This window comes from Corvus cornix, chromosome 1 (genome assembly GCF_000738735.6).
Source record: "Corvus cornix cornix isolate S_Up_H32 chromosome 1, ASM73873v5, whole genome shotgun sequence".
NCBI classification, from domain to species: Eukaryota; Metazoa; Chordata; class Aves; order Passeriformes; family Corvidae; genus Corvus; species Corvus cornix.
The window spans coordinates 116,655,906-116,669,609 of NC_046332.1; positions in this window are offsets into that span (position 1 = coordinate 116,655,906).

A 13,704-nucleotide genomic window follows, 5' to 3' on the forward strand; every position below is an offset into this window, starting at 1 on the left:
CTGCCCACTGGAGTGCCAGGACACAGGGAGTGGCTTCCCACTGCCAGAGGGCAGGGCTGGATGGGATCTTGGGCAGGAATTGTTCCCTGGGAGGTTGCCCAGAGCAGCTGGGGCTGCCCCTGGATCCCTGGCAGTGCCCAAGGCCAGCTTGGAGCAGCCTGGGATAGCAGGAGATGTCCCTGCCCACGGCAATTATGGTGGACGATCTTTAAGATCCTTTCCAACCCAAACCATTCCCTGATCCTGTGATTCCCATGGCCAGGGGGAAGTCCTGGCTCTGATGGAATCTGGGTGAGATTTGCTCCCAGGATTTCTGTAGAGCGCAAGAGCCACGTTCCAGTCTGCTGGAAAACAGATCAGTTCCTGGACAGGGCTGCCAAGCTCACTTGGAAAGCTCCAGAAAAGCCAGGGCCTGGACAATCCTTCCATGTCCATCTTGTGGGAGAAGAGGAGGGGCTTTTAAAGCTGGTGTAGCCAACGTTGTGCCCTGTAGTAAATCTACAAGGCTTTTACTCCGAGCAGGTTGAGCACAGAGCCGCCCGTTGCTCCAGCACAAACATATCAGATGTCACTGTAACGTTTATGGCACTATTTTATTGGAGGTTTGCTCTGAACACAGCTCTTGTACTACTCCTTAACTCCAAACTGCTGATGTTGACACGTGTGCGTCCCAAATGAGCTGATTGTTATTTAATGTACCTCTCAAACGAGAGAAACAATTGCAGGTCAACTCAGAGAGTATTTGAAAGCAGGACTTCAGATCAGTGTTTGATGTTTTAGAAAAAAAAAAAAAAGTTAAAAGGATTCAAATTAAAAAAGATCCTTGGCTGCAGGCAGCAAAACAGCTGGACTTATTTAAAACCATTTGTTTTTCAAGTTTTCTCTTTTTTTTTTAATATATATATATGATTTTGCTTCTTTGTTGGAGTCGGATGCAGTAGCACTTTGGTGTTGAAAAGAATCGAAGAATTTCCATTGTCAATAAGGTCGGGTTTGTGCAGCAAATAGGGAGTGTTTCAAGAGATCTCAGCAAAAGCCCAAAATGTTCTTGTTAAAACACATGGCCTTGTGCTTTTCATTTAATGGAACATCCTTTATGATCTTCCAGAGTTTGCTCTGAAGAAAAAAAGGCAGAAAATATCCAAATTATATCAGAGTACTAAAAATTCTATTTTGAAAGCCTGGAGACCCTGCTGAATATAGAAATACAGAGATGCCCTGTTGTAGCATTTCCGTAGTTGGACTCTCACCTCTTCAGTAGCCAGAAAAAAGTCCCTCATCACTGAGCAGCAGCTCTGTTGCAGAGCCCATCCCACACACTCTGTGCAATTCAAGTCCTAATTTATTACAGCTCTCAATTAAAATCATAATGGATTGCAGCTCTCACATCTGCCTTGTGACTGGACCACCAAAGTGCCCAGAGCTGGGAGTGGAAACACAGCAGGGAGGGAGAGGAGAGGAGCTTGGAGGAGCCAGGAAGGGCCAGGTGACCTGGAGAGAGAATTTTAACAAAAGCATGGAGTGATAGGACAAGGGGGATGGTATTAAGATGAAGGAGGACAGGGATAGATGGGATATTTGGAATAAATTCATCCCTGTGAGATTTAGGAGGCCCTGGCACAGGGTGCCCAGAGCAGCTGGGGCTGCCCCTGGATCCCTGGCAGTGCCCAAGGCCAGGCTGGACATTGGGGCTTGGAGCAGCCTGGCACAGTGGGAGGTGTCCCTGCCATGGCAGGGGTGGCACTGGATGAGTTTAAGGTCCCTCCAACCCAAACCATTCCATGATTTGATGATTCCATGAGTTCAGCCCAGTGGCAGAAGTGAGGTTGTTGTGCTCACCGAGGTGAGGTCAGTGTGGTCGCCACACTCCCAGGCCTGTGGGACACCACAGCCTCCTTTCTGCTACAGCCCTTTGCCCCTTTTAGCCCCCAGTATTGAAACCCACCCACCTTGGAAGCTAAAAAATCAGGGATTCACAGGAACGGGGAGCTGGCACCTCTCAGCCTGGAGCTCCGACCCTAAATCAAACATTTCTTATGTCTGTGCCTCTACTTTGTCTCCTCTCATCCTAAAGGGGAGGTTTGGGACCAGTTATAGCATGGTGTCTCTCACCTAAAGGTGAGGTTTAATTTGGCTCTCCCTGGTGTGAACAGGATGAGGAAATGCAGAACTGGTCAGCACCCCATTTCCCTGTGTCCTTAGTGACACTTCTCTGGAATTTCCCAGTGTTTCCCATGTGATTATTGCCAGTAGCCAAATTTTGGAGTCCAGCCTCTCTGGGTATGTGCAGCACTGCAGAGGAAAGGAAAAGCCAAGTTCATTATCCCTGGCAATTAATCTGTTTAATCACTGTGGGTTTCAGTGTATCCACTCACGAAAAGCCACAGTTTACTCAAATACGTGGTTTTGTAGCCATCACTAAGGATGGCAAAGCTTTTCAAGGCTGTGAAAATGCTCTCACGTCTTTCCTCTTGTATCTTAAGAGCACTTAACAGGCAGGAAAAAAGACATTTGGATAATAAAACATTTCCCCCCTCCCCATCTCCAAATTAGAGTATACAAGGATCTATTTTTAGATGGATATCATAAATATATATTTATATAGTTTTATCATCCCGGGAGCTGAATGGAATCAGAAAAAACAGAATTATTGTGCTTCTGCTCTGGAGCTGCAGTCAGCAGAGTGCTTTAGGTACCTTGCCCTCCCAAAATTCAGCTCATGGCAGTCCTTACTCTCAGCTTGGGTGCTCCTTTCACAAGACAAAACTCCTTGTCCATGTCAAACATCTTCAAAGTAAATTTTGCTGGCCTTGAGGACAAATATTTCCCTCTCCAACAACATTTAAACTCATTTAAGTGTTCCTGCTCACTCCCAGGGCATTGGAGGGGAACTTTAATGCAGGGAGGAGAGGATGCAGAGAGCATCCCTGCCGTGAAGGGTTTGATTTGTAGGATGATGCCAAATTCGCTGCTGGGAAGGAGAGAAATCCTCTCCTCCAAACGACCCAGAGCCTTCGCCAAAGTGCCCCAAATTTCCTGGCACTCTTGAAACATTCACTGCTGCTTCCTGGGTGACCTTTTCCATGGGTGTGTTTGAAATTCAGGGAGAAGTGGATCCGTTTTCTGTCCTCGGAGCAGAACTCTGCCTTGTTTTCCTGCCTTGTAACATTTTCCCGCTCGAGTTTTGTTCACCTCGCTGGGTCAGTCCCAACCACTCGGCGTTTTTCCTCCTTGTCGTAAAAGGGTTGCATCCCCAGAGTTACTTGTATTTATGTCTGTAAATAGATTTCCAAAGCTTCCTAGCCAAAATAATATTTAGTGCTTGTAATTACTCTGCATTTTTCTCATTTTTCTGTGTTTTTAATGAACTTACCTTTGTGTTTGCTGAAATACTGTAGTGAGACTTATTTCTTTTCCCAATTAGTTATTTTTAGGCTTCAAGAGGAACTACATTTTATTCACTTTTGTAAACAGTTATAGCATGGTCTCTATCCAACATCCTTCACTTTTTTTTTTGTGGTAGGGGAGAAACAAACATGCAAAAACAACAACAAAAAAATCATCTGTGGGTTATTTGTGGTATTTGGGGCTGGACAATTCCAGCTCTTTTTAAAACCAAAATTTCAGTGTGAGGTGGTGAGGCTGAGGAGGGACACAGCCCCATCAGAGTGGCACCAAAGGGAACTTGTTCTGCATTTTCTGGCTATGTTTACAAAACAGAGGCTGCAGCATCCTGCAACAGCCCCATTTTCCCTTTCAGGCTGAACTTTTCCAGAAGGGGAAACCACCAGGTTGGGGGTTGATTACTGGGGATTTTTCTTCTTGGGAAGGGAGGGATGGCAGGGCGTGGCTGCTGATTTTTGGAACCAGATAGGAAAAGAGAATAGAGTAGATTTTTTTCCCCCCCACTCCAGGAATCTCTAGATACCACCCCAGGGTAGCCTCTCGCTGTCCACAGGGATGGCTGTGTCCAGCACCACAGGAGAATTCATTGCAACTACCCAGAGCAGCTGGACTGCTGCAGTAGTTCTAATGAACACTTTTCTTTCTTTTCTTTCTTTCTTCGTTTGTACCACAGTTTCCTCTGTAAATTCAATATCATAATTAGTGTGAATGACAAATAAAATGTTTGACAAGTATGCCCGTGGGCCTGGTGCATTCTTTTATCAGGGAGAAGAAAACCCTCTCAGGGGAAAAGGAGCCATCAGGAGAAGGGTGCTGACCATGTGTCACTCACAACATCAAAAATAGGTTTCCATGGGGTTTGGATTTTTTTAATGATTTCTTTCTTTTTTGCCAAAATGGTATTTTCCTGCTGTGGAGTAACCTGGTGAAAGGCCTGAAATCCAATGGGATACCAGAGCAGGAGGGAAATTTACACGGAGGCCCTGGCACAGGGTGCCCAGAGCAGCTGGGGCTGCCCCTGGATCCCTGGCAGTGCCCAAGGCCAGGCTGGACATTGGGGCTTGGAGCAGCCTGGCACAGTGGAAGGTGTCCCTGCCATGGCAGGGGTGGCACTGGATGGGCTTTGAGGTCCCTCCATCCCAAACCATTCCATGATTCCATGAAATGGGACTCTGCATCCACAGAAGTCCAATAATTGAGTTATATCCCTGGCTTCTCGATTAAATTTCAGTATTTCACATTCATCTACAGCTCTTATTTTTCTTCATCTTTTCCTTCTTGGATCGGATCCTTTTTGCTACTGATGGATTGAACCTTCCCTGAGGAGCACCAAAACAGATTTTAAGGTCATGTTACTTAAAAGATTTGGGGTTTTTTTCTCTTTAAATAAATAATGAAACAGAAGTGTTTATGAAATATTACTATGGGTGTACTAAGCTTTCAAAATGAGAAAAATATATTGAAAGTTCATTTCAAAAGCCTCTGGATGTAGGAAGACGTAGATATATGTAAAATACCTTCTAATATTGGTCCAACCTACTGCATGATATTAAAGGAATTTTCAGTAATATCCTTCTCCACAATAATCAGGGAACCACGGAATGGTTTGGGTTGGAAGGGACATTAAAGATCACCCAGTTCCAAGTCCTCTGCCATGGGCAGGGAACCTTCCAGACCAGGCTGTTTTGTATTATACATGTAATTTATAGATGTAATTTATATACACAAGGATTGGCGTTCAGCTGCTCCTCTCAGTAAAGTGAAAAACCAGCTACAAAGCAAAGTATTAAAGGTGCATTTTTCTTCTGACAGCTCGCAGAGTAATGCTCCATCTCTCAAACCATAATCCATATTATCTGTTTAAAATTAGGGCCAAAACACTAAAAGAAAACGGAATTCCAGGTGCTTCTTTAGAGGCAGAAATGTTGGCACCCCCCTCTCTGATGGGGTTCCTGCTTACTCTGCTCACCGTGGCCTCCTGACATTTCTTTCCAGCAGCATCCTAAAATATTGCATTTATATTTTTGAAGAGACTCCCCTACGGATTCCTCCCCTAACCCTGTGAAACCCAAGAGCACTTCTCTCGCCGTGGACGAGGAGGCAGAGCACGTGTTTATTTTGTCTCTGGTTTTGACACGCAGGAAAAGAAGCCACAAATAGCGATAGTCAAAACAAACCCAAAAATATGACACCCAAGGGCATCTCAGCAGAAATATTTGCTGCTGGGGTTTGAAGACTTTGCAGAGGACAGAGCAGGCTGCTGGGTTTTGAAGATTGTGCAGAGAACAGAGCAGCAGAGTTCTGGTTGTGGAGAGGAAGGGAAGGCGTCCGGCTGCCACGGCCACTTTGAGCAGATCCATGGATCCCACTGCCTGTCCTTGTGGGGAAGGCTGTGTCTTCCTTCCCTGCCTCAGCTGGACTGAGGAGAATCCCTCCTGTGCCAAACCCCCCGGTTTTCAGAGTGGTTGTGCCATCCCAGACCAGTGGCAGCGTGAGGGGAGGGAGCAGGGGCAGCTCCCTCTCCTGCCCCTCTGCCTTGCTCCCTGCCCAGGGCAGCTGGAAAAGAGGGAGCTGAGATCCCATGGGAAGACAGGGCAGCCCTCTGGGACCCAGAGGTGACCCCACCACACCAGTTTGGGCAACTGGGAGCATCCAGCTCAACCCTCCCTCTGTGGCTGCTCAAGAGGGAGGAGGAGGAAAGGGCACAGAAGGTGATGAAGACCAAGGCTGGAGGCTGCTGCTGGTGAGAGGAGGGGCTGCCAAGGGCAAATGCAAAACGTTGTTGACTTCTTGTGGCACTTCACACCCAGCTTTTAATGAGCTTTAATTACAAAGGCCACTGTCTGGGGCATTTGACTTGTGCAGTGAGGGCTCATTAAGCACCATCAGCCCTCAAGGCGCCGTCCAGCTCCACACAGGTGTCCTGGAAAAGTAACTCACTGTGTGTCAAGCTCCTGGAAAAAGAACCCAGGTGTGTGTCCAGCTCCTGGATAAATAACCCAGGTGTGTGTCCAGCTCCCCAGGGATATCCTGGATAAATAACCCAGGTGTGTGTCCTTGGGTGCACTCGGCTTCTCCCCCTTCCCAGTGGCACCACACCACGCCTGGATCCGTGGGGCAGGAGCGAGATCCCTTTCCCTGGGCAGGCCTGGAATGCTGGTTCGTGGCTCAGCGTGTGTGGCCACGGAGCAGACAATAAACTGCATTATCTGCTCCCAGACAGAGCTTGTTCACAACCTTCAGAGCTCCGAATCTGTCACTGCTGCAACTCTTAGGCTACGGGGCCTGCTAATGGCCCTGTGGTTTCCAGACATGACTAAAATGTGACTCAGCCCAGCACTGTAAAAGGGCCAAAAATACAATTTTTCTTTGTCCCCGCACCTTTTTGCAACACTGAGTTTCTTACAGGGCTGCGAGATGATTTGGGAATATCTCAATTATTCCTCCAGGCACCCCCTTCTTCTCCCTGGAAGAACCTTTGCTCCCTGTTTTTACCTTTGCTGAGGACTCGCAATAACTTTGCCACCGGGATGCCCTGTGGATCAGGACTTTTAAGTGTAGGCAGGAAAGGAATGTTCGAATTCCAGCTCATCCCAACTCCTGCCTGCTGGGGGAGGGAGGCACAGCGTAGATAAAAGCATGTTTAACCCTGAGGAGAAGGAAAATAAAAGCCCAGAACCTCCAGGTCCCCATTGGAATGTCTAGCTACTGAATTAGGAAGCTTGTTTGCTGGTTTTAGGTTACAGGGACACCTAGAAGTCTCCCAGACTGGATTAGTCAGCACGAGTCACTGTCTGGGAATTGTTTGGGTTTTTCGAGAGGAGGATAAAACAATTTAGGGAGAAAATCTAATAGACAGATTTCAAACACAGCCTGCTTTCCGAGCAGGGAGGGGGGCAGCTCTGCGCTGAGGGCTTTGGAAAACGCTCGTTCCTGAGGGAAGGGAGCCTGGCAAAAGAGAGGGAACTCGCTCCCTGCCGATACAGAATTGTTTCCTGGAGCACGCAGAAAGTGCCTCTGGCTGTTTTACTTCCAAATGCCTCAAACACGGGAACAGCTGTAGCTTTTCGGGGAGGCTTAAGTGGCAAACTTACACTTGACACATGTGAGCAGAGGAGAGAGCCGGGCACAGCTCCTCAGGAGCTCTCTGACTACTGAAAGTGCTTCACGACACCACCAGGTCAGGTTTATTCCTGCGGGATGTTTACTCCCATTTATTTCCCTGTTTTCTCACACCAGAATCCCTCAGGACCCAGACGTCCCAGTTCACAGAACCACAGAAGAGCTTGGGTTGGAAGGGACCTGCAATTCCTTGAAAATCAGTGAATTTTCAGTGAAACAGCAAAATCCCTGCATGAAGCTCCTGTGGCAAACTTCACCCTTCCTCTCTGAAATGAGTTGCTCTTAAATAAAGTTATTTCACACAGGAATGTTTCCACTTTCATTTTTGCCTCATAAAACTGTTGCTAAATTTGTGGAGGGGGGAAGGAAACCTTTCTTTTTCAATTCTATTCCCTCCTCTTTGATATTTCTCCAGCTTCCTGCAGACCAGGAGCACGGAGATGTCAGCCCAGCACACGTAACTTCAAGGGATGTGTGATCCCAGCCAGTCCAATGCCAGCGTGTCCATCCCAAGGCAATTACAGTTTTGGGGCTGGATGAGTGGAAGTTGTTCTGGTTTAGGACAGAAAAATCAAAACTTTCTGCACATGGCAAACATCTGTCAGCGTGGTCCTGAAAAACTGTTCAGTGGCATCATCCTTTTGAAAATGATGAAACCTGAATGATTTTTGTTGCCAAAGGTTGAAGCCTGCCAGTCCTGGGAATGCTGGCCCTTCCAGGATCCTCACTTTGTGGAAGCAGAATGACAAGGTTGGGGTGAGTGAGCAGGTTGCACCTCAGCCCATCCCAAGGATTTCCAAGCAGCCCCAGGTGTGAGAGGCCAAAATCAAGGGATTTTGGTTAATTTTCAGTGCTGTCCTGACCGTGGCTATGACCTCAAGGGGTCACCTGGGTGACCTTGCAGCCCCCTAAGATATTAAAGGTGCAGATATTTTACCTTGTAGTGCCTTTCCCAGTGTGATCCTGTTAGTCTGAGTTGATTTTTGGGATCGTTTTGTGTACTGCCCAGCTTCCCAGGGTCTTCAGCCATATCACCTGCTGGAAAATATTTGTTTCCTTTCTCAGTGTCCCATGGCCAAGCTGGACATTTTCAACTTCCTGAAGTCTTCCACCTTAATTCTCATGAAGACACCACGTGTTATGTTCAAGAGGCTTCCAAGTGTTCCCTCAGCCAGTGTGGTTCCACTAAAGATGAGAAATGAGTCACTCAAGGAGTCCCCTCTTTGTGGGTGGTGAATTTTGTCACTTTGACGACTACAGAGCACTCAGAAAAGAGTGGGGGGAAGAGAGGGACCCCTCCAGACACTTCTGTGAGGGATATTTTTGTGCCTGTTCGCAGGAATATCAACAGGGATCTAGAGATTTGCCTCCCACACAAAGATGGTTTCAGTGGCACAGGAGGGAAGAGGGAGTTGGGGAAGAAGAGGGGCAAGCAGGAGGTCAAATTTATTCCAAACCTTTAAAAATAAGCAAAATTGTATTTCCCATCTCTTGTCCCTCCCAGGTGGATATCAAAATTAGGATAAAGAAAAAAATCTCTAGGAAGAAAAAAAAAAACAGTTCTGTTGAAAGAATGAGGTTTTTTGTTGTCTGTTAAAGAGATGCAAGAACAGACCCCAAATTGTGGCTTCTCCAGCTGTAAAAAAACTGGGGGAAAAAAAATAAACCAAACCAAAAACTCCTGAATGTTTTTTCTATCCCTGATGAAACAAATGTGTTAGAGCTAAACCATCCTAGGAATTAGGTTCTCTTCTGGGAGGCTGGTGGAGGCACAAGGAGGAGAATGACCTCGTTTTCTCACAGCTGCTGCTCAGCATTTCTCTGAATTCAATTCCTCAAGTGCCACTCTCCTCACGTGTACCACCACTCACACACTCCGTGGATGGAGCTTTCTGACTCCTCTTTGCTGAGCAATGCATCTTAGCACAGACTGGACCTAACTCAGGGTTTATCCCTGGCTTCTCCACTTGCTGGAGCAAAGTCCCTCCCTTCTTGCGCCTCGGTCTCCTCCTTGCATGAGTGACACTGATCTTTGAGGAGCCCTTTGAGCTCCGTGGATGAAGAGGTTCACGGAGGGAAGGTTGTTGTTATTGTTGTCTCCACCATAAAAACACGTCTGTAAATCATCTCTCAGGAATAGTGAAGCAGGTTTCATTGGCTCCAGAGCTGGGTGACTGAACGGAGAAGAATTTCCTTCTTTGGCATTTTCCCCTAGTTTTAATAATTCTGAACTCTTGCTTTAGATCTTGTTTACATTAGGCTGGTTCAGTAACTGTGTGTCTCCCTCCAGCAATTGTCTCCCTCTTCCCCACCTTCCTCAGGTATTTGGTTTAGGTACCAAACATCTGACTCAGGTCTTCCTGGAGAATGGCTGAGCTGGGGTGGATGGAAGAAGAAATTATTCTTTCCTGTTGGAGAGGAGAGGGACTTAACGGGGGAAAGAGGCAGAGGCCACGACTGTCATGGACACAGGCCCTGGGAACAAAAAAAATCTTGGCTGTTACCACACCCTCTTGAAATGTTAATCACACACTGTACAGGTGGCATTGCTAAAAACATTTGGGGCAGAGGATGGGAATGGCTTCTGCTAAGCTGAACACGATCGGGGCTGCAAAGGTCACAGCTCTGCTCTGGGCTGTGGTGGCCTCGCCTCCAGTCCTGGGGGCAGCTTTGGGCACCGCAAGGGGAGAAGGACATAAAGCTCTTCAAGAGAGTCTGGAGGAAGGATACAAGGATGGGGAAGGGTCTGGAGGGGCCACACGAAGAGCAGCTGAGGGACTTTGGCTTGTTGAGCCCAGAGAAAGGGAAACTGAGATGAGATTCAGCAGGGGCTGCAGCTCCTCCCGACAGCCAGCTCCGATCTCTGCTCCTGGGACAGGGACAGCACCCAGGGAGCGCCTGGAGCTGGGCCAGGGCAGGGTTAGGTTGGATTTTAGGGAAAGGTTCTTCCCCCAGAGGCTGCTGGGCACTGCCCAGGCTCCCCAGGGAATGGGCACGGCCCCGAGGCTGCCAGAGCTCCAGGAGCGTTTGGACAGCGCTGCCAGGGATGCCCAGGCTGGGATTGTTGGGGGGTCTGTGCAGGACCTGCGGTGGGACTGGCTGATCCTTGTGGGTGCCTTACTCAGGATATTCTCAGCATCCTCCTAACTCAGGATATTCTCTAACTCTGCGAGTTCCACCTGTGCAATTCTGCAACACAGAAGCAGAACCCCCCAGGCACAGCATGGCTGCTCCTGCTTCGGCTCTGCGAGGCTGTGGCAGGGGAAGGATGAGGCTGCTCAGAGCCCGGCCTGGCCAGTCCTGCCAGAGCGGGGCTTCTGCTCGGCCCCACCGCCCGAGCGGAGGCAGCATCCCCTGCGGAGCGCAGGCAGGAGGGGGATAGGGCAGGACGGCAGGGAAGAGGCTCCCGGTGCCGTGGCTGCCGCGACTCGCTGAAATTCCCGGCAGATGGAGCTCGACTCCAGGCGATGCTGCCTCAGCCGTCCTCGCTCTGTGTGCTGAGGACATGGAGCAGCGTGGGGAAACGGCTCCGTCAAACCCAGCCTGGGCGTTCGAGTGCCGCAGCCATCACAGGATCACTGAATTAACAGGGTGGGCAGAGCCCTCCAGGATCACCCAGTGCCACCCCAGCAGCACCAGCAGCACCCCAAAGCCTGTCCCCAAGGGCCACATCCAGACTCCTCCTGAGCACTCCCAGAGACAGTGACTCCAGCACTCCCTGGGCAGCTCATCCCAAGGCCTCACCACTCTGGCAGGGAAAAATTGTTTCCAATCTCCACCCTGAGCCTCCCCTGGTGCCATTTGAGGCCATTTCCTCTTGGGACACAGCAGAAGAGTTTGACCTCTTGACCTCACTGCCCCTCCTGTCAGTGGAGTTGTGGGGAGCAATGAGGTCCCCCCTGAGCCTCCTCCAGGCTAAACAACCCAAAGGTGGAGATTTCCCCAAAATCTGGTAGCCACTCACCTCCCCGATGTTTCTCTCTCTCAGTGGGGCTGGAAGACAACTGAGGTTTGGGTTTATGATTTATTTTTAGGCTGCACTTTCAAAGGGTTATCACCCTCCATGCTAAGCAATGGCCCCTCAGAGCAACAAGAAATTGATATTAAATTGAAAGAATTACCATAAGAATGCTAGAATCAAACTTCGGCCTACAACATAACCCGTATCACATTCTACCAGCTCAGGCACAGAGGCTGGGTTGTATCTCCTAAGAAAAAAGGGAGAGACACAGTGATATTCATTCCTGAGGAGCATTCCTGAACGAAGAGAAGATTATCTGGCCCTGCTGGTTCCCTGAACAACAAAAATCACAACTCATAACTAAAAGGGATGAAAAACCCAGCAAACACCTCATGCCAACACGAGGCCTTTGTTTCCAAGACCAGTTCTCGCTCCTGGGATGAATCTGCGAGGGTGTCATTGCCCCCCTCGGGGTGCAACAGGAGGGCCACCAAGGCCAGGTGCCCCCAAGCTGCCGGCAGCACCCCGGGTGGCTCCTGCCAGCAGCGGGGACACGGCCACCAGCACGGCCACCAGCAGCCACCGGCCGCATGTGCCCCGTGCTCAGGGACCTGCAGGGACGCAGGGACACGGCCCCGGAGCCAAAGGGCACAGCGGGACCCGGCAGCGCCGCGGGGCCGCACCGAGCGCAGCCTCAGCGGGACGGCACCGGCGCCCCAAAGGCTGGGAAGGACCTGACCCTCCTGCCAGACACGGAGCTGCTGCAGGGGCTGAAGAGGAGTGCCCATCCCTGGAGGTGCTCTGGGCTGGGGACAAGGCGGGCATCGGGCACAGCTGGGCCTCAATGGGCTGGGAGGGCTTTTCCAGCCTCAGGGATTCTGGGATTCTGTGCAAGTTATCCTAAAACAACAGAAAACTTGGACACTGGGGCTTGGAGCCACCTGGGACAGTGGAAGGTGTCCCTGCCCACGTGTCACAATCAGGTGAGGGAGAGATGCCTCTGCCCCACTTAAGGGCAACTGAGACCAGAGGACGGCAACATTGGGATCTTACCCAACAACACAGACTTGATTTCTCAAGAAGTGGGAGGGAGGGAGGGAGGGAGAAAGAAAGAGCAAACACCTGTCAGAGAGGGGGAGACACAGAGCCGGAGATAATCAGCTGGAACTACATGAGCTTTAAGGCCCCTGCCAACGCCACCCGTTCTGTCGCTGGAGAAGTCGGACGGGCTCCAGAAGTGACCCCACGGCTGCTTTCTGCTGAGCAGGCCCTGGGCCAGGACAGGGGAGCAGAGGGGCGAGGCTTTAGGCACAGGGGCACCTGCAAGTTCCTTCCGGCGGATCCTTTGTGTGCAGAAGAGAAGTGCGAATGGTGAGAAGAGCCTTCCCAGCACTTTCCAGGCGCAGCGAGCCTGGGCAGCAGCAGCCGTTCCTCCCTGCCCACGCCACACTCGCGCTCCTTCCTAAGGCAGCTCGGCTCCCTGGCCGTGCTCAGCGCCGGAGCGCGGCTGCGGCGGCTCCGCTGTCCCGGCTGCGCAGCCCCGCTGCAAAGGCGTTCCCAGCACAGCTCTCTGCCAGCCGGGCTCCGCGGGCGGCTTTCGTTCGCCTTGGGCGAGCAGGGACAGCCCTGCCCTGCCGGCCCGGCCGGGAGCTCTCCCGCTGCCGCTGGGGCTGAGCAGCCGCTGCTCGCAGGGACTCCCTGGGGCTGAGTGTGAGAATGCATCGGTACCTCTGAGAGACGAGAAGTGAAACCCGGGCACTCTTTTCTCGTGCCTTGCACGCTTTATTAGAAAATACACAACTTCTCCAGCAATGGAACAGTGTCCTGTCTTTCTTTGGTTGTTCCCTGGGAAATGATAATGTATTGCAATTACAACAAATTGCATATTCATGTTTTTATTTCACAGACTGTAATATAAAGATGCAATATGTAATAAAAGAAATTATTTCCTAATTTTACTTATCTATTACATTTTCTCTTTACTTTTGTATTCTTAAATTATTCTTCTTATTCTCCTTCTTCTTACTACTCTTCTTCTTCTCTGCTTCTTCTACGTATTTCTAAATTCTTACTCTTATTCCTATTACTCTTCTTCTTCTAACTATTTTTAAATTCTTATTCCTATTCCTATTCCTATTACTCTTCTCCTTCTTCTATGTATTTTTAAATCCTTATTACTATTCTCCTTCTATATATTGTTAAATAAGTCTCTTCCG